Source organism: Petromyzon marinus, chromosome 10, assembly GCF_048934315.1.
Source record: "Petromyzon marinus isolate PM22_M1 ecotype Great Lakes invasive population chromosome 10, UKy_Petmar_22M1.pri1.0, whole genome shotgun sequence".
In the NCBI taxonomy this organism is placed as follows: Eukaryota; Metazoa; Chordata; class Hyperoartia; order Petromyzontiformes; family Petromyzontidae; genus Petromyzon; species Petromyzon marinus.
In genome coordinates this window covers 9,924,567-9,948,598 of record NC_133676.1, presented here as the reverse complement: position 1 = coordinate 9,948,598, position 24,032 = coordinate 9,924,567, and the positions used below count along the sequence as shown (strand labels likewise).

At 49.6% G+C, this 24,032-nt stretch overlaps 1 protein-coding gene across 5 annotated transcripts in view; it reads right to left on the bottom strand.

Annotated features, from left to right (window-relative positions):
- The window catches only part of LOC116940942 (retinoic acid receptor beta), a 104,565-nt gene extending 82,135 nt beyond the window's left edge, over positions 1 to 22,430 (bottom strand). Inside the window, exon 1 of one of the 5 annotated variants that reach the window (XM_032951355.2) lies at positions 22,410 to 22,430. The gene's annotated coding sequence lies outside the window, so the exon portion shown is untranslated. Of the gene's footprint in view, positions 1 to 840; positions 1,657 to 1,943; positions 2,068 to 19,388; positions 19,410 to 19,491; positions 19,748 to 22,409 lie in introns of those variants that run through there. The other 4 variants (XM_076066138.1, XM_032951356.2, XM_032951354.2 and 1 more) reach the window with 4 other exon arrangements.
- Positions 22,431 to 24,032: the final 1,602 nt, after the last annotated feature.

Here is a 24,032-nt window from a genome sequence, read left to right as displayed (position 1 = left end):
GCGATCGCGACTCCAATTCCACGTGACATGAGACACGTATCAAAAAAGAGGCGATGTCGCTCCACGGTGGCACAATGCACGTTAAAACAACACCTCCGTGTATTAAGCCACTGGTCTCACACAGTCTGCACCGTTGTGCCTGGGTACTTGCCCCCTATCCCTCCCCCCCCAACAGGGAGCCAGGGGATGGTGTGAGTGAGCGGCAAGGCTAACCAGACAGACCAGAAAACCGTGCCAAGCCTGCAGGTACACTAATTGAGACCCCTCATAAAGGGCATGAGGTTCATGCGCGTTTCACTGTGCAGGCTGCATAGTTACACACCACACACGCGCGTGCTTGCACAGCAAGGACTTGCTTGTTACACACAGTAACGAGCAGCCTTAAGGTGCCGGAGGTATTTTGAAAACAATGGAGAGAATAAAAAAGGAAGTACAGTAATAATTTGAAGGTTTTTGCACGGTTTTAGTCAGGAAGGTAAAGCCAGGTGAGGGCATGAGTATTCGGACCGTGCCACCTTCTTACGAAAGGTGTCTCTCGTTCCGCGGAACATCTGACTCTCACAGAAGAGCTGCTGCTTGAACACTCGGAAGACTAAACGACGATGCCAAACTCGGTTTGTCGGCCTCCAGCTTAAACACCGGCACGGAGCGGCACGAATAGTTCAAATGTAGCGCATTCGTTTTGGAGGGTTCGCATTTATATAACAACACGGCGCCGCAAATAGAAAAAAAACGCCACAGTTTCTTTCACGCAGCGCTCTCCGTGAGAAACAACACCAATCAGCGCGCTACACTTCTTTTGAGAACGCACACCACCAACAAACAACAACAAAAACCCACCATGGGAAACGGGCAGAACCCTCGGCACCGCGTTGCCATGCGCTTGTGTGGGCACGCTCGGCACTTTCACTTCTCTCTCCTGGGCCCCCACCACTCCCCGATACGGCACAGCACCTGGCACGGCTTTTAGCGGCCTAGCGTTGCCACCTGTCCTGGCATTCCCAGCATCATCCTCTCTTTAAGGCAGCCGTTGTCCTGGGAATTCTGTGAAGTCTTCCGAGGACATTAAAAGTAACTGGATTCTGTCCGCCCGGCGATGACACACTAACTCGAGCAATGCACGTGCCGTTATGCCCTCCTTCCAGCAGTACTGTGAGGATATTCTTCGTCTTCTTCCCACGCCTGGTTAGGTCCCGGCCCTTTTATTTTAATACCTCGGGAGATGGCAGCCGTGGAGCTACGAGCGGCGAGACGCAACGCGTCCACACCCCGAGAGAGCGAGGCCAGGGTCGGGGGGGGGCAGCCGGGAGGAGGAGTGGCTTCTCTCCCCGCCCCGTCTCCCGTCCTCATCCGAGCGGACAATTTGATTCTCCTGCGCCGCCGCCGCCGCTACCAACCACAGGCCCTCCTCTCGTCCTGGGAAGGGGCCTTTATCACTCCTTCTTCCCCAATTACGTTAACAAGCATGACGTGATTGCCGTGCGCGTCTCCGTGAAAGGGGAAACAAGCTGTAAAATTGTACTGATGAGTCGCTCGGCTGTATTTACGCACTCACACAGAATTAACCCCGAACAAGTTGTACGTGCTAATTTGGCAAGTTGCTGGCAACGGCGTTTTTGGCGGACGTTGTTTATGTGAATACAAAACAACCGGCACAAAATTCGTGCGAATTCGGGGATAAACACGACGGCTGTTAGAAACTTAAAAACAAAAATCCACCCGAGGCGCACACACAACAATCACGCACGTGCTCACTCACTCACAACGCTCGCCCTCACCTTGAATTACGCCGTCAAAGTGACGGCCAGGTCAGTTCTGGGCAGTAATGACAACAACAACAAGCAGTGCGGCTCGCGTCGCTACACGCACGGCTCGACGACAGGACCTCGGCTCGCGCCGCGGGCCCCTGGCCCTTGCCCCGATCCAACCCGAGCGCGCCTGACCTGTCCCTGCCGGGAAGACGTTCTGACACGGGCTTTGCTGGATGGCTGGCAGGACCTCACCTCCTGCGGTTCTCCCGCCGCCGCCGCCGCCGCTCGTGCACGCACACAAAGTGACATCGCGGAACGAGAGGCCTGACGAACCACTTTTGCTTGCGGTTGAGACGTCCCCCCGCCCCGCCACCCCCATCCTCCCACCATCCAAACCAGCCCCAAACCGCCCCCAAGCCTCCACCACATGGCTCACGCACGCACGCACACGCACGGAGGCCCCGCGAATGAGCACGGAATGAACCCAGCCGACCCCACACACCCCCCCATGTCGTTGTGCCCCCTTGTCTGGCTCGCGCGGGGTCACGCGGGGCCGTTTTTAACCAACAAAAAAAGCGACACGCAAAACAATGGGAAATAAATAAAAGGCATGTTTCAAATCCGTTTCCTTTCCATATAAATAATCAGCATACCGGCTGTGCATATACTCTACTGTACGTGGAATACGGTATGCTGCCTTTTCCTCACTGTAAACCAAAGAGCTGGACTGATGTCTCGGCAGGGGGTTTGTTACCAAGCCTGCGAGTTGTACAGGGAGAAAGTTCAACACGGCAAAGCCGATACCACACCTCGGTGCGAATCCATCCATGCTGCCATCCGGAACACAGGTGCCATTTGCCAGACTGTCCGGGTCAGATCCAGATACGAGGCAGCCCTCAAGTGGCACCAGACTGCAAGAATGAAATGTGGCGAAATGTGCACCGTAATTTGTTTTCTTGTTAAAAGGTCCTGCATCCGAAATGCATAAAATGAAAGATGCGTCATGCTTTGCTTTCTAAGAAACCCCTTAAACAAATGTTTACAAGTAAACTATTTGTCTTCACTTTATGGGATGACACCGTCAGTTTTTGTTGTTGTTAAGCAATTAAACACAAATGTGCCTCAAGATGCCAGAAAACAAGATTGAGAGACCAGGTTTTGGGAAATGGCCAGGGACCTCCGTCAGATCTCACAAACTGTACTCTACTTCTATGTTGTGCTCTACTTCTATGCCCCACATCTACCCTCCCCCCCAACTTAACTTTCTCCCGCACCTCCAATAATCACGGTTGGCTACGTATGGTACAATAGAAGTTTAACATACATACAACCCGCACTGACCAGCGCGGTGAAGTATGGTAAAATAGCATCAACGACCCGCAACAGTGCCGTGAAGAAACCCATGTAGAAGTAGTTTGACTCTTGCGGCTGTACATGTGCATTGTGATTACGCCGCTACATACGCGACACTCTTTTTAAACACACCATCTGCACCAACGTTAAAACAAGTTTGCGTATCTATTAATCACCGAGACGACCGCATCCACACTGCCCGTGTAACGTAATGAACGCGAGCTCGAAACAAGGCGACGGCACGAGAAGAAGCGTTGCAACAAAACAGCGCGACCGACCGATGAACCCGCACACGCGGAGAGGTTAAGGTGCGTCCCTGTGATTGCGAACTCACGCCACTGCTGGTGGACGAGCCTCCACCGGAGGGAGCTTCATAGAGAGCCCTCGTAGACGATATTTGGCCTACTCTTCAATGTTGTTCAGCGGGAGCAATATATATTATTTAAGCAAACAAACTTGCCAATTGTTTCAACTGCCGCGCCGGAGGATGGAGTCAAACCGGCGGACCTCTAGATCGCAAGTCCGGAGCGCGCCGCTAACCATGACCACCGCGGCAGCATCTGCGCATAACACAGCGCGCCTATACATTGTATTATTTTGCGGTAATACAATGTATAGGCGCGGCATGTCTGGTCTTAGCAAAAAAAAAAGAAGGAAAACAACGCACACAATACGAGCCGCCTGGCTGTGGCAGTGTGTTTTGTGTCGCGGGCCACTTAGCGCAATGCAATATTCCAACAATAATACAACTCCACTCCACCGCTATGACGGGTGTACTGAATTCACAAGGGGGGTGGCGGGGGGGGCATGCTGGTCGTGGCTCACGCGAGGCAGAGCGTCCGCCCGGCGAACAACGAACGCTTCGTCACAGCCGCTGCAAATCGTTGCTTTTTTTCACTGGCACTGTTTGCCCGCCAGGCAACAGTATTGAAATGTCAACAGAGGCGATACAGGTGAGCCCAGGTTATGCGTGAGTGCACACTGAGGAGTGGAGTGGGTCTGGGGGGAAAAAAAACGCAGACAGAGAGAGAGAGAGGAGAGGCTGAGGGGAAATACCTGACTGACGTGTCAGGAGAGAATATGCCATTCTAAGTCATCGCTTCACCTGAACAAACCTCAATTTACGTCGTAGAATCTGTGCGGCAGGTGCTGCTGTTGCTGCTGCTTCGATGACTGCTGCTCGCCAGAGATTGGCTTATTCTTCGGCCCATTCATTCGCCACAGAGCAAACACGAGATTTTGAATAAAAGCCAAATGTCGGGCCACTATATCCTTCTTATTTCAACGTTACGGTGTAGAGCAGGTGAAGCCTACATCCTGTTATGGCTGGTCGGTGCGGTTAAAAATGTCCCCATTGAAACAGTTAAAATAACAAATTCAGTTTTAGTTACACCGATTGTACGTAAAAGTAGGGGCTGTGTTGTGCATAAACGATAAATGCTTCCAGAAAGGAGAGTGAAAGAGTGCCACCTGATCTTTAAACGAATACAGCTTTTTGTCAGTCCATTGGTGAATGAAGTGTCCGCCTGTGTGGGTTTTTCTTTTAACCATGTTTCACCATACTAGTTAGTGAAAGATGTTGAGAAGAGGGGTGGGCCGAGGATCAATTCAAGTATCACTTGCCACTGATGATTACAAAAAAACTGCACGTTCATGCGACTGCGGTTACCCTGAACGGACCACGGAATGCATAACGGCTCGATGACCAATTCACAAATACGAGGGATGGCATCTTCACACGCCGATACAATACAACCACTGCCGACCACCTCAATGTGAAGTTGTAATTGTTGCTCTACATCAGCGATAAACGAATATTGTCTTACCATAAAATGTTAAATTAAATAAGCAAAGGGGGGGGGGGGAGGTTTCTTTCCTTATTATTTGTTTGATCTACTACTTACTTTTCTTATGCTATTCGTCATGAACGTTTGCACTTTCTCTTGCGCGCGGTTACCAGTCGTGACAGGTTTATTTGATTGTTCCTGTTGCTCCACGCCCCCTGTACTTGTTACCGTTCTGCCGTAACGAAGCACCGATGCCTACTTTTCTTATTGAGGGCGATACTGGCATAGAAAGTAAAGGTTGTTCGATTGATTGGTGAAGATGTTGTCAGCCACGACCGGGAATTTATCTCGGTTCGCAGAGTTCACTGCACCACGGCTCCGCCCACATGGTCTTAAAGTAAAAACATGTTCACCGACGCTCCGAGGTGCAGTAACGAAGCAAGGCAGTGGCCGTTCTGTACTCATTATGTCAATCCCTAAGTGTTGCACAACGCTCGCTGCGAGAAATGCAGCAGGAATGTGAAAAACAAATTATCAAAATATACAAATGTTTCTCAGATATATTAAAAACTGGGCAGACCAAAATATTTCATAAGAGGGAGGGGGGGGGGGGGGGAGGGAGCGGTGGCACAGTTGTTGCACTATGAACCCAGAAGTCTGAGTTGGATTCATGGCCACAGCGAGCTTGACTGATGAGTGATATCTGAAAGGTAGACACAGGCTCACAATCAATGTTACCGTACTCTCAGTATATTCACATTGATTCAAATATAGAGTGTTACAATATTGAAATGTGTATGAAATGGATAAATACATTAAATAAAAGCTTAACATTATTTTTACCTGATGTTTTAAGTACAGGACTAGATTCCCAACATATTTAATATTTGCAATGTGTGATATGGTATCTACTACATATCGCCTATGATAACTGAGTGACCGTAAATGTAAGTTAAAATTATGTTTTAGAAGAGCTAAAAATATGAAATTTGGGGCATATACAATAGGGTTTCTGCTAAAATGTTTAAATTTGGGCCCAAATTGGGTATTAGTTATTATGGGAGCATCAGCCTAAAGTTGTAAATTGCTTTTAGTCTCGTGTTCAAGACTTACAAACAGACACTCACCATCATTTGTGAACCAAGTAATTCACTTCCTGTGGAGTGTCATGCTGAACCCAATTTGGAGAGGGCAAAACTCTCTACCAAGTGACTAATATCTGTCTCGTTTTGCTTGCACGGTCAGCTTTCACATGCACACAAACGACTCAAGCACGCGATAACTCCTCCTCTTATCTGCGTTCATGCGGCCGATGTGGCCCATGAACTTTGTGGACCCTATTATCCACAGGTTATCTGGTAAAAAAAAAGTGATAATAAATGTAAACAATGGGACGAATTTGCCAAGAAACCCCCGCTATCTGTGAAAAATGTGCAGATATATGACAGAAATTCACCACACCAAGAGCGTCATAATAAATGCGATTATAAGGATTACATTTTCTGATCGAAGGCTTGTTAAGAGGCTTCGCAAAGCAAAATTGGGCAAAAACACTGATAATACACAGATAAGAGGAAGGGATAAAGGGATATTCTGCGGGCCGTTTCGGTGCAGTGGATAACAGGGATTGCAGGTAACAGGGCCGCGGATAAGTGGAGTTCTACAGCGCATTTTCCCAGTGTATGCGCATTGTGGCTATGCGGGTGGATTTTGCCACAGCTGATGCAACAGGTTAGCGCTGGCACACAGCTCCCCGTCTGCCGCCTCTCACGTGGGCCGTCGGGACGTTGACACAATCGGTGCTAAATGTGTTTTCCAGTCGGCGCCCATGTAGGAGCGGCTTACGACCCCCGTACCCATGCTTAAAACATAACCCTGTCCCCAGACAATGAACCGTATTCATACATTATTAAATACAGTACAGTGTTCCATATGCAAAGAAACAGCATTACGAGTAATTTTTTTAAAAAAATGCATTCATCGCTGCCCTAAAAGTTAAACTATTCGCTGCCGGGGGGACGCGAACGTTTCAGGAAATGTTCCCCATTGCAGAATAAAGAAAAAGAGGCACCAACTCTCGGTCAGAGAGATAGACAAGACTTTTGGACAGACAGAAAGGTAGACTGAGTATTATTAAAAAAGACTGGCAAGTCTTTGTTACCCCTCCCCCTCTCTCTATACCCTGAAGAAGGGGCATTTCCTGGACCATTGGCCTACTATATGTTTCTTCTTACTGGACGGTGTTAATGATAAAAGGTGTTTATATTTTTTTGCTTCTACACCGTTCCCTATGTGATCTCCTAATTTGTAATTGGAATTGAGAACGTAGCTCATTATGTTTTACACGAGTCCATAATGGGGGGAAAAAAAAGGAAAACCACAATAATGATGCTGGAAACCGCGACGCTTGTGTTTGAGGCAAATAATAATAATAAATCAATTTCACTCAGGAGAGGAGCTCCATTACCTTGGGGCTGACCCAATTTGATCCATCGTGCCACAATCAGTCATACCCCCCTGATGAAAGCACAAGATACATTGCTCTCCCCCTGGGGGCACATTAATTACAAGTGCTTATCATTTCTTCCGATCCCTGACCATTGTCCCCGACTCTGGGCCCGGCGTGTCATTGACAGTGCCCCCAAATGAAGGAAGCTCAAGAGAGAGGCGCTCCGTGTTTGCCAATGCTCCTGATAGCTGCTGTGTTCGTACGCACAAACCACACAAATGCGCTAACGCTCCCTTCTCAAGCGGCGCGTGCCAGGAGATTTGCATACCTGGAACCAGATAGATGCTGAACTGGACATTCTATATTCCACATGAACAAGGCAAGTGCATGGGTGCACACTTAATGTCTCGGCTCTGTTTAGACGCACGTGTCTCTTCTTACACTTGAATCCTCTACCACAATGGAAGCTCCCTTAAAAGGTTGGCTTGCCAACTTGGCTCACGGTTTTGCACGTGCCCCCTCCAAGCTGCCTATAAACTCCAAGTCTGAGTTAGGGAAATTGAAGCAAAGGAATAAAACATCGAGTCCACCCATTGGTCACGGGGCACGTAAGTCCATTTGTCAATCTACTGCTGGATGAGGCGCTACCGACACGGGTGTCGGTCAGACGCCGGTCGGGGCCGATTGGTGATGGGGCGACACGAGAAACGGCTCAGATATCATTCACCGCGGACGTTAGCTGTGGCCGGGAATTGAACTAAGGTCCCCAAGTTCACAGCAGAGTGCACGGACCACTGCACCACCACCGCTCCCATTAAATATTTACCCTAGGTACATTTATAATAGTAAAAAAAGACAAGCCAATTGTCGCTATAATTAATAAATCAGCATGTTTTGTGAAGTGGCAGCATAATGTGGCCGCTTGATTAAAAACCAGGGAAATTAATCGTTTTACGATGCCAATCAACCTTTTGCTCGCAATGGAAAGCAAATACAGCGCAAGTGGAGGAGAAGGAGAGAGAGAGAGAGAGCCTCTTAATAGATTCTGGGCGATTCCAGATTTTTAGACCGCAAGCCCTAATGCGGCGCTGATAAATTGCCGAAAGTTTCCACCCCATTTTTCCTCCCTCTCAAGAGCATGGGCCTAATGGGCTGCGAGTCAAACATCGAATTCCCCCCCCATCGCGCGCCACCACACGTCGAACAAACGCTCATAGATCATGCCCCGCACGTCGACTTCGGTTTTTATCGGCACCACGTGCACGCGCGCAGGGCCTCTCGATTGCAATTCGGCCACCTCCGGCTAGGGTTGCCATCTCGAAGTTAGAAACAAACAAACAAACAAAAAACGGGACATAACACGGGGAAGGAGAATACATCATAATATCCGAGGAGGGCAGAACCGCAGGCGTTGTCTTGAGTGGTGCTTTATTAGACGATTGAACCGCTGCTTAAACATTAAAAAGCGGGCAATCCTGGGGGAAAAGCAGGACAGGTGGCAACCCCCGGCCTTCGCAAAGCAGGCCGGGGCAGCAGCGAGGGGAGGGCCGGCGGAACGCCCATGAGCGTGGCCCACACCTCATTTGTTTAGGCGAGGAGGTCCACCGTCATCGCGTCGCACACGTGTCAAGGGGAGTCAAACACATCGGGGGGGGGGGGGGGGCAGTGGATACCAGGTGATGTATCGGTCTGTCGCGGAGCGCAATTTTAATGTGCGAGTGGCTCATGAATCAGACGTCTAATCAAGGCGGGCTGCATCGCAAAACACCCGCACCTGACTGTCAACTCCTGCCGCAGATTTTGGTCAAAAAGTTAAAGGTGCAGCCCTGTAATTTCATGCTCATGCCACTGCTGCCAGAAGGCTCTTATCTTCGCTTCAGTGTTGCTTCAGAGGCCGCGATGGCGGTCGCGGGTTCGATCCCGACCCTGACGCCTGCTGTATATTTAGAGTTTGCATGTCTCATTCCCAGTGGCTGCGTGGATTTTTCTCTTGTTTTTCCCTCCACATTTCAAATCAACGTGCGTTTAGAGTATTTGGCTGCTGTAAATTTCACAGAGATGATAAGCCACTTCGCTGAGCTATCAATTGTGGCCAGGTCGTTTCTGAAAAAAAGCTATATAGTTCAGTGAGCCTTACCTGGTAAAAAATAGTAAAACAAAGATGTTAATTTGGTCTACCCTTCCACCATGGCCAGACCTCTTGGAAGAGGTGGGAGGAATACCCACCGTTTACCCCACCACACGTGACATGCCCATCGAATAACTGTGGTGCAACTGCCGGGTCGGCAGAGGTGGCGGGATTTTAATAAACTTGCGCCGTTGGTGCAACTGCCGCATCTGCACAGCAAACCGGTGACCTCTGAATTTCAAGATCAAGAGCAGCAAACCCATTGCGGCCCTGGCAGCATCCAAAAAAAATGTCGAATGTCATTTCTCAGCCGCGATGAACACTTTGGAGGATTCAGTTTGAGATTAACGTTGCTGCAAACCAAGGTTGACGCAGAAAGGAATGCGGGGGGCAAGTCCCAGCACCGAGCTGGCACTGTGTTGTAATACAAACTGTATTTTTTTTTTACAAAAGTGGGACTATCAAGAATAAGCGATCGCAATTACCAAAAAAACAAATATTTAAAACCCTTCGAGATGTATGAGATGAGGGATGGGCCCGGGTGTAGGCAGGAAAGTAAATACGGATTTTTTTTTCCGACATATGTGTTCTTCACCTTTCTAAAATACACATGGTACAGTGTTTCCATACCTTTTCACGGAACACCGGTCCCCAAAAGCAAAGACGACAGAAAGACAAACATGCGCATGAGCCAACGACTCACTCCCGCGCTCATTGTTCACGCAGTGGAGACCCACCCGCTCCCACAGTCAAAAACATAAAAAAAAATTATATACACACACACAACTGACGCCAGTGTGAAGACAGGGCGATCGGAGATGGTCCGTTTCAAGGGTGCACGTCGCTCCGAGGAGCCCAGGGTCGCTTCGTCGTGAGACAAATGAGCGGCGCGTTACTTTAAGCCAATAATATCTAACGGCGAGGGAAGTGGGCGGGGGGGGAGAGATTTCCGCTCATGAAGCTAACAGCAGCGAAAGAGCGTCCCCGTTTTCAAAAAGTGTTATCGCGACGCTCGGCATAGGTCATTCATGAAATTACTCACGGTGGCTTTGCTAAGAGCGTCGCCGCTTCGTGCCCCAATTGCTATGTGGAAGGGGTTTTGAACAAAATAAATCTTCTTCTGTACACAAAGATGTTTTTTTTACAGGCATAACCGTCTCGAGCACAAAGGACGGGGGCGGTTATTAAAAAAAATCAACACCAGGCGAATAAGGCTTCTTTTTTTAAGTTTCACACACCGATCCGATTTACAGAAACAATGCGTGCTGAATCGTATCCTTGCCTGTGGTATTAAATGTGTGACATGTGCCCACTTAGTTATTTATAATATCTATTAAAGTACAATTACAATGGATTGCCCCTCGTCATTTTACAAGCGGACGAAGGTCTACATCGGTCTCATTTTGTGCAGATTTTACACTACATGAGCCGACACGAAGCATTAGTGTCTCTTTTTAATGTACTTTGGACAAATCGTAACCAATACATTCTCATGCGTGCCACAAAATGTACACGATCTGAGCCTCAGAATCAATTTTAACCAATGAATCGATGCATCGTTACATGCCTCGTAGGTCATTAATTGTAACAATATACGGCCCTTTGTTAATCCACTGCTGGATGGGGGTCTCCTCAAGCCATGCGGGTCACGTGCGTAAAATCACCATACTTCACCAAACTGGCCAGTGCGGACTGGTGGTTAGTGGTGATCATAGACTTGAAATCATCGAAGTTCGGTACAACAATTAGCGTTGCTGCACCGCCTCTGCTGCCCACGACGGAGCCCCGCAGCAGCTTACAATAACCTGTTGTGCATGACGGTCACCATTCCAAGCTTTATATGGGCTCAACTCTGCATAGCTTCTGGGAGTGGGTGAATTCCTGGTGTTTGGATGAAAGGCATTACCTGTTATACCAAGGCAAATGTTTTCAGTCATACTTTAGAAAATATTCTGGAAGCTCGATTAATAATAATGTTCAACTTTGAAGAATGTGCCGCACAAATAGAATAACTCGAAACAATCAACCAAAAGAACGTTCATTAAATGTTCCTGGCGTATTTTCCACTTGCAATAGATGATTCATTGCAAAGACAGCAAAGGTTCATCGTAGACATGTTCACGATTGTCATTGCACACAAACCATTGCAGTAGATGCGGATATCTGATGCACAAATAGAAGGAAAAAAACGCTGCAGTATTACTGGTCATCCAAAACAGACCGTACAACACCACGACACAATGCCAGATCCACGAATACGAAGGAGACATCACAGCGTTGCCCTCCGGCTACTCCTGACGCGGTTGTCTGGCTTGACTGTCTGAATGTGAAATTGTAGTCGTTGTTCTGCATCTACACCAGCCGTACGAAAGATGTAGATTGCGGAGCCAGTTTACAAAATGTCTTTTTCTGCAACGATCTTGGTGATTTCTTCCGCTAAATTACAAAAGTGCACAGTTTCTCCATTATAAATATCGACCTTAAAGATTCCAAAGACCATTTGCAGACAAAAAGCTTGTTTCTATCGTTGCCCAAATTTGAAAAAAAGTATTCCGAATTCAAATCACTCAAAAAAGACAAAATCAGTGTCCACATTGCGGCCCTCTCCACCAAGTCTCCCGTGCAACAGTGACAACGGACGCCAGCAACCAGGCACCCACCTGGTCGGACGAAAGACCTCGTAGCGAGCGATGGCGCGTGTCGGAAATGTCAGGAGTCAGTGTCGCGTGAAGGGGGCGAGCGAGGCCTCCCGTCCTTCAGGGACAAGCGAGAGGGAGAGAGAGAGCTCTGCGCTCGTGGGGGGCAACTCTCGTGCCCGATCGATGCGTTAACTCCTCTGCCGAGTTGCTCAGGAGCCTGAATGCAGCACGGCAACCAAGAGCAGCGGGCAGGGCTTCATTTATAAACTAAAGCTGAACACATTTTTTTTCATATCAGATTTAAGGCCCACCGAAAACTATAGCTCTTTTTCAGAAGCGACCTGGCCACAAATGGTCGCCCAACGAAGTGGCTTATCATGTGGAAATGTATAGCAGCCAAATACTCTAAAGCGCATGTTGATTCTAAATGTGGTAGGAGATAAAAAACGGAGGACCCGGGGAAAAATCCACACGACCACGTGGAGACGTGCAAACTCCCAATATACAGCAGCAGGCATTAGGGTCGGGATCGAACCCACGACCTCCTGTATACCAGGCGACGCAATGCCCTATCCACAAATACGAAGGAGACATCACAACCGATACATTACGGCTACTCCTGATGCGGTTGTCTGGCTTGACCATCTGAATGTGAAATTGTAGTCGTTGCTCTGCATCAACATCAGCCGTACGAAAGAAGAAGAAGACTTCTCGCCGAGTCTGTCCTTATCGGGGAGCCCGAAAATATTTCTGCTCCTGGTACACCACGTCCAGTATACCCCCTGCTCACGGCTCTGGCTACTGGTCAACTGCCACCTCCCACTCATGGCTGTGGCTACTGGTCAACTGCCACCTCCCACTCATGGCTGTGGCTACTGGTCAACTGCCACCTCCCACTCATGGCTGTGGCTACTGGTCAACTGCCACCTCCCACTCATGGCTGTGGCCACTGGTCAACTGCCACCTCCCACTCATGGCTGTGGCCACTGGTCAACTGCCACCTCCCACTCATGGTTGTGGCTACTGGTCAACTGCCACCTCCCACTCATGGCTGTGGCTACTGGTCAACTGCCACCTCCCACTCATGGCTGTGGCTACTGGTCAACTGCCACCTCCCACTCATGGCTGTGGCTACTGGTCAACTGCCACCTCCCACTCATGGCTGTGGCCACTGGTCAACTGCCACCTCCCACTCATGGTTGTGGCTACTGGTCAACTGCCACCTCCCACTCATGGCTGTGGCCACTGGTCAACTGCCACCTCCCACTCATGGCTGTGGCTACTGGTCAACTGCCACCTCCCACTCATGGCTGTGGCTACTGGTCAACTGCCACCTCCCACTCATGGCTGTGGCCACTGGTCAACTGCCACCTCCCACTCATGGCTGTGGCTACTGGTCAACTGCCACCTCCCACTCATGGCTGTGGCTACTGGTCAACTGCCACCTCCCACTCATGGATGTGGCTACTGGTCAACTGCCACCTCCCACTCATGGCTGTGGCCACTGGTCAACTGCCACCTCCCACTCATGGCTGTGGCTACTGGTCAACTGCCACCTCCCACTCATGGCTGTGGCCACTGGTCATCTGCCACCTCCCATTCATGGCTGTGGCTACTGGTCAACTGCCACCTCCCACTCATGCCTGTGGCTACTGGTCAACTGCCACCTCCCACTCATGGCTGTGGCTACTGGTCAACTGCCACCTCCCACTCATGGCTGTGGCTACTAGTCAACTGCCACCTCCCACTCATGGCTGTGGCTACTGGTCAACTGCCACCTCCCACTCATGGCTGTGGCTACTGGTCAACTGCCACCTCCCACTCATGGCTGTGGCTACTGGTCAACTGCCACCTCCCACTCATGGCTATGGCTACTAGTCAACTGCCACGTACTCCGCGCTATCCAGCGGCTTGAAAATTGAGAAAGTTAAACCCTGACGCACAGCCACGGTTTGTTCACAATAGTTTAGATTTGTCCACAAACGGGAATGATAGATGTAGTGACGTAAATGTTGTCACTAGGGTGTTCGCGCCAGCAACTGTTACAGGAGTGCAATTGTGCGTCTGGAGCCTCTCTCTTGCACCAGAGTACGGCATTTCAGCCAGCCCCAGGGGGCATAGTCCTGGTGATGACCTGAGAGAGGGCAAGAGAGGACGTGGTAGCACGGGATGCTCGGACGAGATCATTCGGGGAAAGGTCTCGAAGGGGGCGTGGCCGAAGGTGGAGCGAGGCCACGCTCAGGAGCATCAAGGGGCAGTCCCGAGAGTGTTCTTGGCTCGTCGGTGGAATCAAGCCGGGGTCCCGCGTCTCGTCGTCTCCGGGTTTTCGTCTCGAGTTAACTCGCTACTCACATAGCCACATCACCTACTATAGACTCACATCGTTAGCCACATCACCTACTATAGACTCACATAGCCACATCACCTACTATAGACTCACATAGCCACATCACCTACAATAGACTCACATAGCCACATCAACTATTATAGACTCACTTAGCCACATCACCTACTATAGACTCACATAGCCACATCACCTACTATAGACTCACATAGCCACATCACCTACAATAGACTCACATATCCACATCACCTACAATAGACTCACATAGCCACATCACCTACTATAGACTCACATAGCCACATCACCTACAATAGACTCACATAGCCACATCACCTACTATAGACTCACATATCCACATCACTTACTATAGACTCACATATCCACATCACCTACTATAGACTCACATAGCCACATCACCTACTATAGACTCACATATCCACATCACCTACTATAGACTCACATAGCCACATCACCTACTATAGACTCACATAGCCACATCACCTACTATAGAACCCGAGTTACGTTCAGTGTTACCCGCTGGGGAAGTTGTGAAATAAAAGTGTTGCCTCCCAGTCCAGAGTGTGTGCCTCCGTGTTGAACACTACGTAAGGAACCTGTGTTAGAACGTTAATTTGAGAATTGTGAATCTCGGACAGGGTGAGACTCAGCCCATCTTCCCTCTAGGGGTCAATAAAATGAGAACCACCTGCTGAGGCTCCACCACTTGGTGGAAGGTGAATAGAGGTTGCCTTTGGATACACTAACCTTGGCCATAGGAATATGGAAATATAAACAACTAGAGAAATGCTTGCGAACAGAGATGAGCATTGTCCAGCTGTGCTATCGGCGTCACATCGCAAGGTGAAGACGTGCATTTGGAACTATCTGAGAGCGGTGCACCACACACAAAACTACTTCTGCGTGACCTCTTATCTGTGCACAAATGGGACTGCACTTTCCCAAGCACCCTGTTTTTTCAAGAGCTGAGACCTCTCCAAATAGAGTGAAAACACAGATTTATTATAAGTTGTTTGTGTGTGCGTGTGTGTACTGTCATAGGTGATAAGGCCGGGACCATTAACTCACTACGCCCAAAGTCCACATTAAAATATGGGTGGCTGCTCAGATTCTAACTCAGGATCTCAGCCATGACATCTTTTTCCAATTATTTGTTTTCACTACAGGGTCGCTGCATACAGAATAAAAGGTGGGGGTGAAGGAAGTCACCCTTTGTGGACTCCTACATCTGGAATGTATTTCAAGCTACAATCCCATGCCCTGCGAGGCATCAACTGTCAAATCATGCACCTGAGTAGAATGCCCATTCATCGTGTCAAAATATCCTGCAGCAAAGAAGTCAAAACGACGAAATAAAATACCGCCCTTTCATCGGTTTCCAAGAAGTCTCGCGCATCGCGGAAAAAATGGGGTGGTGAGGGGAAAGATAAAAGTTAAGTACATTTCATTTAACCAGCCTTCTTGCCTTGCTAAACTCCACACGGGCACAGCTTGCAAAACGCGTTAACGCATCGTTGTTGGTATCATTCAGCCTTCAAGGCGGTACACGGAGCCTACAGGGAGAGCAGAGGACGTCCCGCGGAGGGGAGACACGAGAGGCATGCGGATCGCCGCCTTGGAAGGAACCGTACTGGGGAGCGAGTTTTGATGGATTTTTGTAGAGGGGAGGAGGAGGCGGGGGGGCGGAGACTGTCAAGGCCTGGAAAGAGGTCTCATCAATTGGTCCGAATCAACCCAAGGCTCTCTTCCAAGTCAGGGCTCAATTTTTCCGCCGCGTCTCGCGAGATGAGCGCGCACGTGCCGATGCACGTTTGCACGAAAGGAATCGATTGGGCTCAAAAAAGTAAGCACGTGACCAGTCTCGACATTTCTAGACGGTTCTATAAAAACAGCGCGGGCTCTCCTCCTTTCCAGTTCAGGCGGAATTAGCCAGGCGGAAATTTTCATTCTGCCGTAGGGGGTTCAATTAGGACCACATTCCCAAGCCTTTTGGCGTCGAAGCAAGACGGCTGTTGGCAAAACAGCACAAAGCCACCAGAGTTCATTTAGATTAAAAGGCATTATTATATGCACGTGTTTCCATAGACGCTATCAAGTGATATTGTGTTTGTGGGACAAAAATACATAAATCATTTTTTTTACAATAGGGGCAAGTATATGCGTATTTCAATGTATTCAGATTTGCCTTTGCCCCCGATTTCAAACATTATGCAAGCACCATTAGCTCCCAAAAGAAAGTGAACCAATTCATCAAATGTGCAAAACGTTGAATAACAGGAGCTGTTCAGAGTTCAGCACACGCTTAATCACATGTGTGCGCGCGCAAAGATTATTTAAATGGGGGGACTTGGTGGGGAGATGGGGTGGGGGGGGGGTTTGCGGCGGCGGCGGGGCAAATCTCTGGTATTCAGATGCGACACAGCATTGTGTCCATAATGAAAGTCGGCAGGCGTCTGTCGTTCGGGGAGGTAGGGTACGGAGGGGGGGGGCGGCAGGGGACAGCAGAGACTCTGCTTGACTGATGTGCAGGTAAAAAGGCACGGCCGCATAAAAGCGCCGTGAGGAATTCTCAGGATTAACCATTAACGAACAGAAGCATTCGTTTGCTGCTGTGATAGCATCTTCCGCACCGCGCCCTTCCTTTGTTGCATGAGTGGCTCGGATGTTGCGAGGCTCTGTGTTTCTTTTCCCCTCTTCCCTGCTCCTGTTTATCTTTTGACAAGTACCCGTAGCGACAAGATAACGCGGAGCGTCGGGAATGAATTTAAACTTAATGGAAAGTTATAACGGATGCACTTCCTTTAAATAAAAATGTCGAAATAGAGCAGTTGGTTTTGTACATGCGTGCTATATTAATGGCTATGACATCAAATGCCTTACTACCCCATCACCATCCCATCAGCAGCAACTATTCTCACTCCACTGCTGGATAACGAACTCGATGAAGACTAGGCATGTCATGATGAACTTCCCAGTCAAATGGATGAACAATTACAATTTGAGGTCACCATTCACTTGTATTGTTCCTTTCTTTCAACTCATGTGTATAGGCCACTCCATTCGCCTGCGTTTAACATTAGCATGTAATTTGCATACAGTTTAACATACGCATTTAAAACAAATTATGCCACGAGTCCACTCATATTTCGCGCGCGCTCGATTCGATTTTAAATCGACGACTCGTGGCATTGTGCCAAAGACGCCACCGCTCGCTCACAGCCCAATTCGCCTCCGTGCTGAGCGCGCAAACTCCTTTTCTCCCCTTTAGCTACGAACTCGCAAGTTGCGCATCCCCCCTCCCTCCCACCACTCCTGGCCGCCGATCCCGCTACCCACGGTGTCCGTGAATGTCGTGTTGCACGATCGCGTTGACCTATCACCCTGGGAAGTGGATGGCCATAGAGGGAGGGTTGAGGGATGACTGTGTCTGGCTCCCGTGGCCTGCAGTGTGTAAATCACCAGGGAGGCTTGGCCCGAGCCAACACCACCACCGCAGCCCCCATCACCTTCCCTTCACCACTCGCAGCAATCCCCCCCCCACCACCACCACCTGATAGAGAAGGGCAAGCCCTCATTACAGGCTGCAGGTCAGAGACCGCTGGCCTCCCGCCTTCACTGCTTATACAGGGTCAGCCATTGATACCGCTAAAGGACGAAGGCCTCCTCGCCACAACAACCATATCAATGTTGGTCAGAGTTTGTGGGACGTGGGGGTTAAGGGCAGGACCAGTTCAGATTAAAAGGAACATTTTTAAATATATTATTTATTTTTTAAATGCTGTTTTTTTCGAAGAAAAAAAAGTGGTAATTTCGGAAATTTTTCTGTGAGATGTTTGGACCATCTGTCGTCTCGCGAGGTCGTCCCTGATGGTCACCAGACACCAAGTCACAAGTTGCAAGCACGACCCCGTGTACCATACCGTCATGCCACGCATGAGGGCACACTTCACGAAAAGTTTAAAAATAGCAACGTATCCGACTGCCGACAACATGTGATTGTTTATTCACGCCTGCTGTTTGTGGAAAACAAAAAAAATCACGATATATTCCTTCTCGCGTAACTCAGCCCATCATCCCTCTAGGGTCGATAAAACGGGTAGCACTTTGTGGGGAAGTCGAAAGTGGATGTCCTTTTGGAATATACTTGACCCTGCCATATTCATGTTGAATTTTCACCAGTGGTTCAGGGCTGTAAACGGGGGATGAGCATGCCCTCACCTCAATGCTAATTTGAGCAGCAGGAAATTAATTTCTGACTCATTCACTCAACTATTGTTATCAACAATGCGTTTACAGTAACCCCATTGTACAGACAGACCCATTTTGCCTTCGTGTTGCATACATTTTCCCTCCCTGCCGTCAGGCAACTTCGCAAAGAAGTTACGCAGTGCCCCAAAAGTCATTTTACACCACTCGCTGAACATAAATATGCTCAACTGCTTACATGTTTATAAATAAATGCCTCGGGCACAAATATTCATACCAGTAAAACGCGTCATACAAAACCCAGAAATATATACTTTTTTTTTTAAACGACACACACACATTCCTGGCGTTAGGGCACATGAGCTAAAAGTTAGCTTCAAAATCTCAAAGTTATTTTCTTCCCCCGTCTCCATCAAGCCGCCGGTGAACACAAGCGGGCAAACGAAACGAAGGGGGGGGGGGTGGTGGCCGCGCCGGCACGCGTAAAACCCGACGTCTGTCGGAGGATATTCACCAAACATCGGGCCACCGCATCGCTCACTTCGGAGAACTCCTCGCAAAAGTTTACGGAGCGCCAACAACCGCCGCCGACGAGGAGGAGCGAGAAGAAGAAGAAGAGGAGGAAGACAAGTATCAGCGACGATGAAAGCAGGCGAGGAGGGGAGAGAAGGAGGAGGAGGAGGAGAAGGAGGAGGAGAAGGGGTCTGGGCTACTTCTCGGCGTGTCCCGCGCTGCCGCCGTTCCGCTGCGTTCGCGGGCGGGCCCGGACGAGCGAAGCCGCCGATCTTATTCACGCACTCGCGGCACCGCACTCGCCTTCGCTGCGCCGGGGGTCCCCCTCCTCCCTCCCTCTTCTTCGTCGTGGTCGCAGCGCGCGGTGGCACGGGTAGAAATGTCAGTGGGCAGGTGAGCGCGCTCCGATGTGACAAGTCGACCCTGCTCGCCGAGCCGGGGCGGAACCGCAGCGCCTGGCGAAGCGATCGAGACCCGGGGCTGTCCCTTCCCATGAAGCTGCCGTCGCCCGCTGATCCGAAAATACGCCCCAACCACCGCAACCTCCACGGCTCCCCCGCAGCACTTCCTCCCCTCCCAGCCACGCAAGCCGCCCCCCCCCCCTTCCCCGCTGTCATGCCGGCTACATTTAACCCACGCTTGGTACTCGGCCTGCCGCTGCTGCTGCCGCTGCTGCTGCTACTACTGCCGCATCTGTCTGTACATGCTCTCTCCATCTCCAGCGAATCGGCACTTTTACGTTTGAACAGTGATGATAATAATACAACACCGATTGAATGAGATTAGCGTCCACAGGTAACAAAGTGGTTTTATGGCTTCACTTTCCCCAGCGCGTGGGCAAAACGAGACGGTGAAACACTCAAGAAACGTGAAAGGAGAGCGTGTCTGCGGACATAGAAGAGTTCCGAGCACACGTGCCGTGTAAATGTATCGTAGGCGATTAACATTTCTGAGCTGACGGATTATAATGAAAATTTTGCGTTAGTTACAACCAAAACAAATCGACACTGAACCCTAAACTGCAAGCTCGGGAAAAAAATAAAACATAACCTGTTCACAAGTTACACACGTGGAGGGTGCAGTGGGTCTGAGTTGTGAGCAACATGTTCACTGGGCAAGGAATGTTACGCATTGTAAGTGCACATCAAAGGTTAAGGCTTGGCACGGGATGTGCTCTTCCTGCACACGGGCACAGACAGCACTTTTCATTTTATAGCCAACGACCTTTGAGTGAATGGCAGAGGCCGTTGGATGGGAATAGTCGGAGCCACTCTATTGATGGGACACTCGATACCGCTCGGGAACTTTGCTCACACATCACTGAACGCAATCCGCAAAAAGTTAAGCCTCACTTGCTTTGCCTCCTCTCAGCCCCTTCACTTCAGGTGGTCTTCTTAAGAACAAGCGAAAACATCCCGCACTGCTGGCGTGCCCATTCTAGCCTGAAATTCCAACTGTGCTCTTCCACACCGCAGCGTATCATCCCCACTGGCACGCGAGTCAACTCGCGATCCCCAGTTTGTACATGCCTGTCCAACATCTGCGACACATAAATCAGAACTCTTTCGCTGGGCGCTGCTGAAATCATGGGGGGGGGCAAAGTCACTGTGATAGTGGAGGGTCGTGGAGGGTGTCTGAACACCCACACACGTTGTTATATATTGGCTCAATGGTGTTGTGCAACCCCCCAGGTTCATACACACTTGGTCAACAAAGCCAAATATCCCCCCCCGTATAGCCTTAATAGACTGTTGGGTCAAGTGCTGTTAGCGAGCACCTATGGAGGCCGGCAAGACGACACGCGACGGGGTGGGTGGCCAGCACCACGCCCGGCCGCCGTTGTCTCCCCAGTGGCGATGTTCGCACATCGCACCAGGTACTCATTTGAGGCTGAGTCGTCCTAGGGGAGGCCCGTGACCGGTTCAGATAATCGTCACGTGGTGTTGGCCGCCAGCGGGAAATCAGAACTCGGCTCGCCGGGTTCGTAGCGCAGCGGAGCGCTAACCGCTACATCACCGCTTTTGCAAACAACCTCGTTACTGCACGTGTGTCATCTAAACCCAGTAGCCACCGGAAACCATTCCCTAGGAGGACACCCGCAACGTCTACAAATAAATAACACGCTGTAAGAGCAGCATGTCGTCATGCGCATGCCTTTACTCCCCGAAGTGTAACGCATAAAGTATTACAAATTGTGCGGAGAGCTGGGCCGATTTGTAGATGACTCGAATAACAATTGTAATCGACTGCTATGTAAGGGGTCAATATAAAGTGGCAGCCAACCCCGGACAACCCCTCATCCTGCCGCCCGAAGGCGGGAAACCCCCGAGAAGTTCCGCCCCGCATGATTCGGCTGGTGTGTGTATGTTGAACTTCTTTCGCACCATACATAGCCAACCGTGCTAATCGGGGGTGCGTGGGAAGAACAACAAACTAAGATCATGCTGCCGATTACTTCACCGAACCTCGCCCGTCACATCCTGTTCAGCGGCACATTTGATAATGGAGGTGACCTGTTTTCCCACAAACCATTTTCGTGTTATCAGATTGGTCGAGTAATCGAACCGATAATTGGTTGAGTATTTGATCACTTAAATAATAGAATATCCCAGCTGAAGGTCTGTCTGTGATCACCATACCCTCTTGATAAATGCCGCGGACGCTGATGCTTTATGTCGAGTATAATTTAAGTGCTTGTGAATGTCCACGACGAGAGTCAATATATATTTAAGGTGAACCAAATAAAAAATAACAAAACGCTCGAGTGCCAGCCACAGGAGAGGACAGGCCCGAGTGGACGAGCACAAATCAAACCACGAAGGTGGAGGGACACGGATTGTCGTATCGCAGGACTCCCCCCCGACCTATGACGGATAGCGACAGCCTTAATCCAGCAGTGGTTAGACCAAAGCCGATGAATACGATACCAAAATGAAACATGCGCGTTTAAACCAGCAAACTTTCAGTGACAAGTCAGCACATTTAAAAAAAAAAAACCCAACTCTTCAATATTCATCTCCGCAGTGACATTTTAAAAGTGTCCTTTTTTTAAACCAAAATTTTCACCAACGATTCCATCACGGAGGGGGCGGCGGGCGGGCGGGGGGGGGCGGAATCGGTGTGAAGACATCCCCTTCCTTGCTGTGACACCACCACCACCAGCAGCGGCGGCGGCGGCGGCAGCAGCATACACGTGTGGTGCGTGAATTAATAATGCTCACCTGTCGGGGCTGGCTAATGGGTGCTTCCTCCACTCCCAGCGACGGGAGACGCGATGAAGAAGTGCCCCCGTGATTTCCCGCCGACGCGCGATGAATATTGCATGATGTCTCCACCTGCTGGGCGGAGCGCGTGCGACGGCTTTGTCCAAGGGGCAAATACTTGGGGAGGGCTGGGGGGGCGGGGTGGTGGGCCCTGGCCACGCGGAACGTCTCGGATCATTAGTCCCCTGCCCAATGGGCGAGATGCAACTCAGGCACGCCGGATTTAGATGCGGGTAATACTGCAACGGACGTATGGTCTCTCCCTCTCACGTCGTTTCGCGAAAGGCGTCGACACTTTATGCACACCACCATACCTGTCAACCCCTTAATCAGTGCCCTACCTTATTACAGACCGATTCAGACCTTATTGGTCACCGTTTGCACTTATAAATCTCAACTTTCATCCTACAACGTCCCATCACAAGGGGGAAACACAAACAAAAACACATATTTTTTGTTTGTTTGCCCGTATTGAAACGGCTGTACGCCGTATGGACCTGAAAACTCAATTTCCCTGTACAAGAATTCGGGTAAACCCGATGGGTTGACAGGTGTGTACAACTCGCTGGTTTTGCGTCGCCTCGACCCACAAGTACGTCGCTGGCAGCATCGTCCGTCCTTACTCATACCCGTCGCATCAGCCTTTTGCCTCCACCTACTCCCCTTAAATTGCTTAGATTTACTTCGTTTCCAAATTCGTCGTTGCACTTTTCAGGAACGCATCCCCGATGTAAACCGGGGTATGTAGACATGTTTCCTTCAGGATACCAGCGTAGAAACGATCCTCCTTCCCCGATTCCCCCCCTCCCCCCATAGATACTCCATAAAGCCTTTCAAACTGTTGACGCAAGTGCTGTTAGTGAGCACCTATTAATGGCCAGCATGGCTCACGAGGGAGTACTTGACGAATCGGACAACACTGAAATGTTTTTGAAAAGAGTTGGGGAGGCGATGGGGGGGGGGACTCACATCGCCATTCTCACGCTGCTCTGCGTGGCTTGTAGGGAGTTTCCCGCCTTCGGAAGGAAGGATGTGATGGCGATTCCCAAAAAAAGTAGCAGATTACAATTATCAACTGAAGTCTTCGTGCCAGCTTTACTCCAATGCAAACCGACTACCCACATTAAGAAAATTAATGTTTGCACTAAGAGCAAAAGCTTGGAGAGTGAGCCCCATCTGGAGTTTATAAGATGAGAGTCATTGGTGTGTAAATCTGCCAATATAAAATAACTGCGATGACATTTATACCCATATTGTATTCTATAACGATATAAAATACCTTTCTAGAATAATTTACGTGAAACAACGTGGTTGCCAAGATTAACCAGCGAAGCGAAATGACATCACGCATACAGAGCGTCCGTTGAATGTATTTTTATGATTAACTTGCAGTTACGTGCTAGTTAGGATAACTCACAAAATGTAGAATCGGTTGAAATATTGATGTTCATTATTCATAAACATTTCTTTCCCAGACTCATGCTGGGTCAAGGTAAGGGGGAATTCGGTTGAAACGAAAGTCAACAAGGTGGGCAGAGTCGCCAGTAAAAGGTGTAGAAAACCACGACTCTGAGGGGGTAG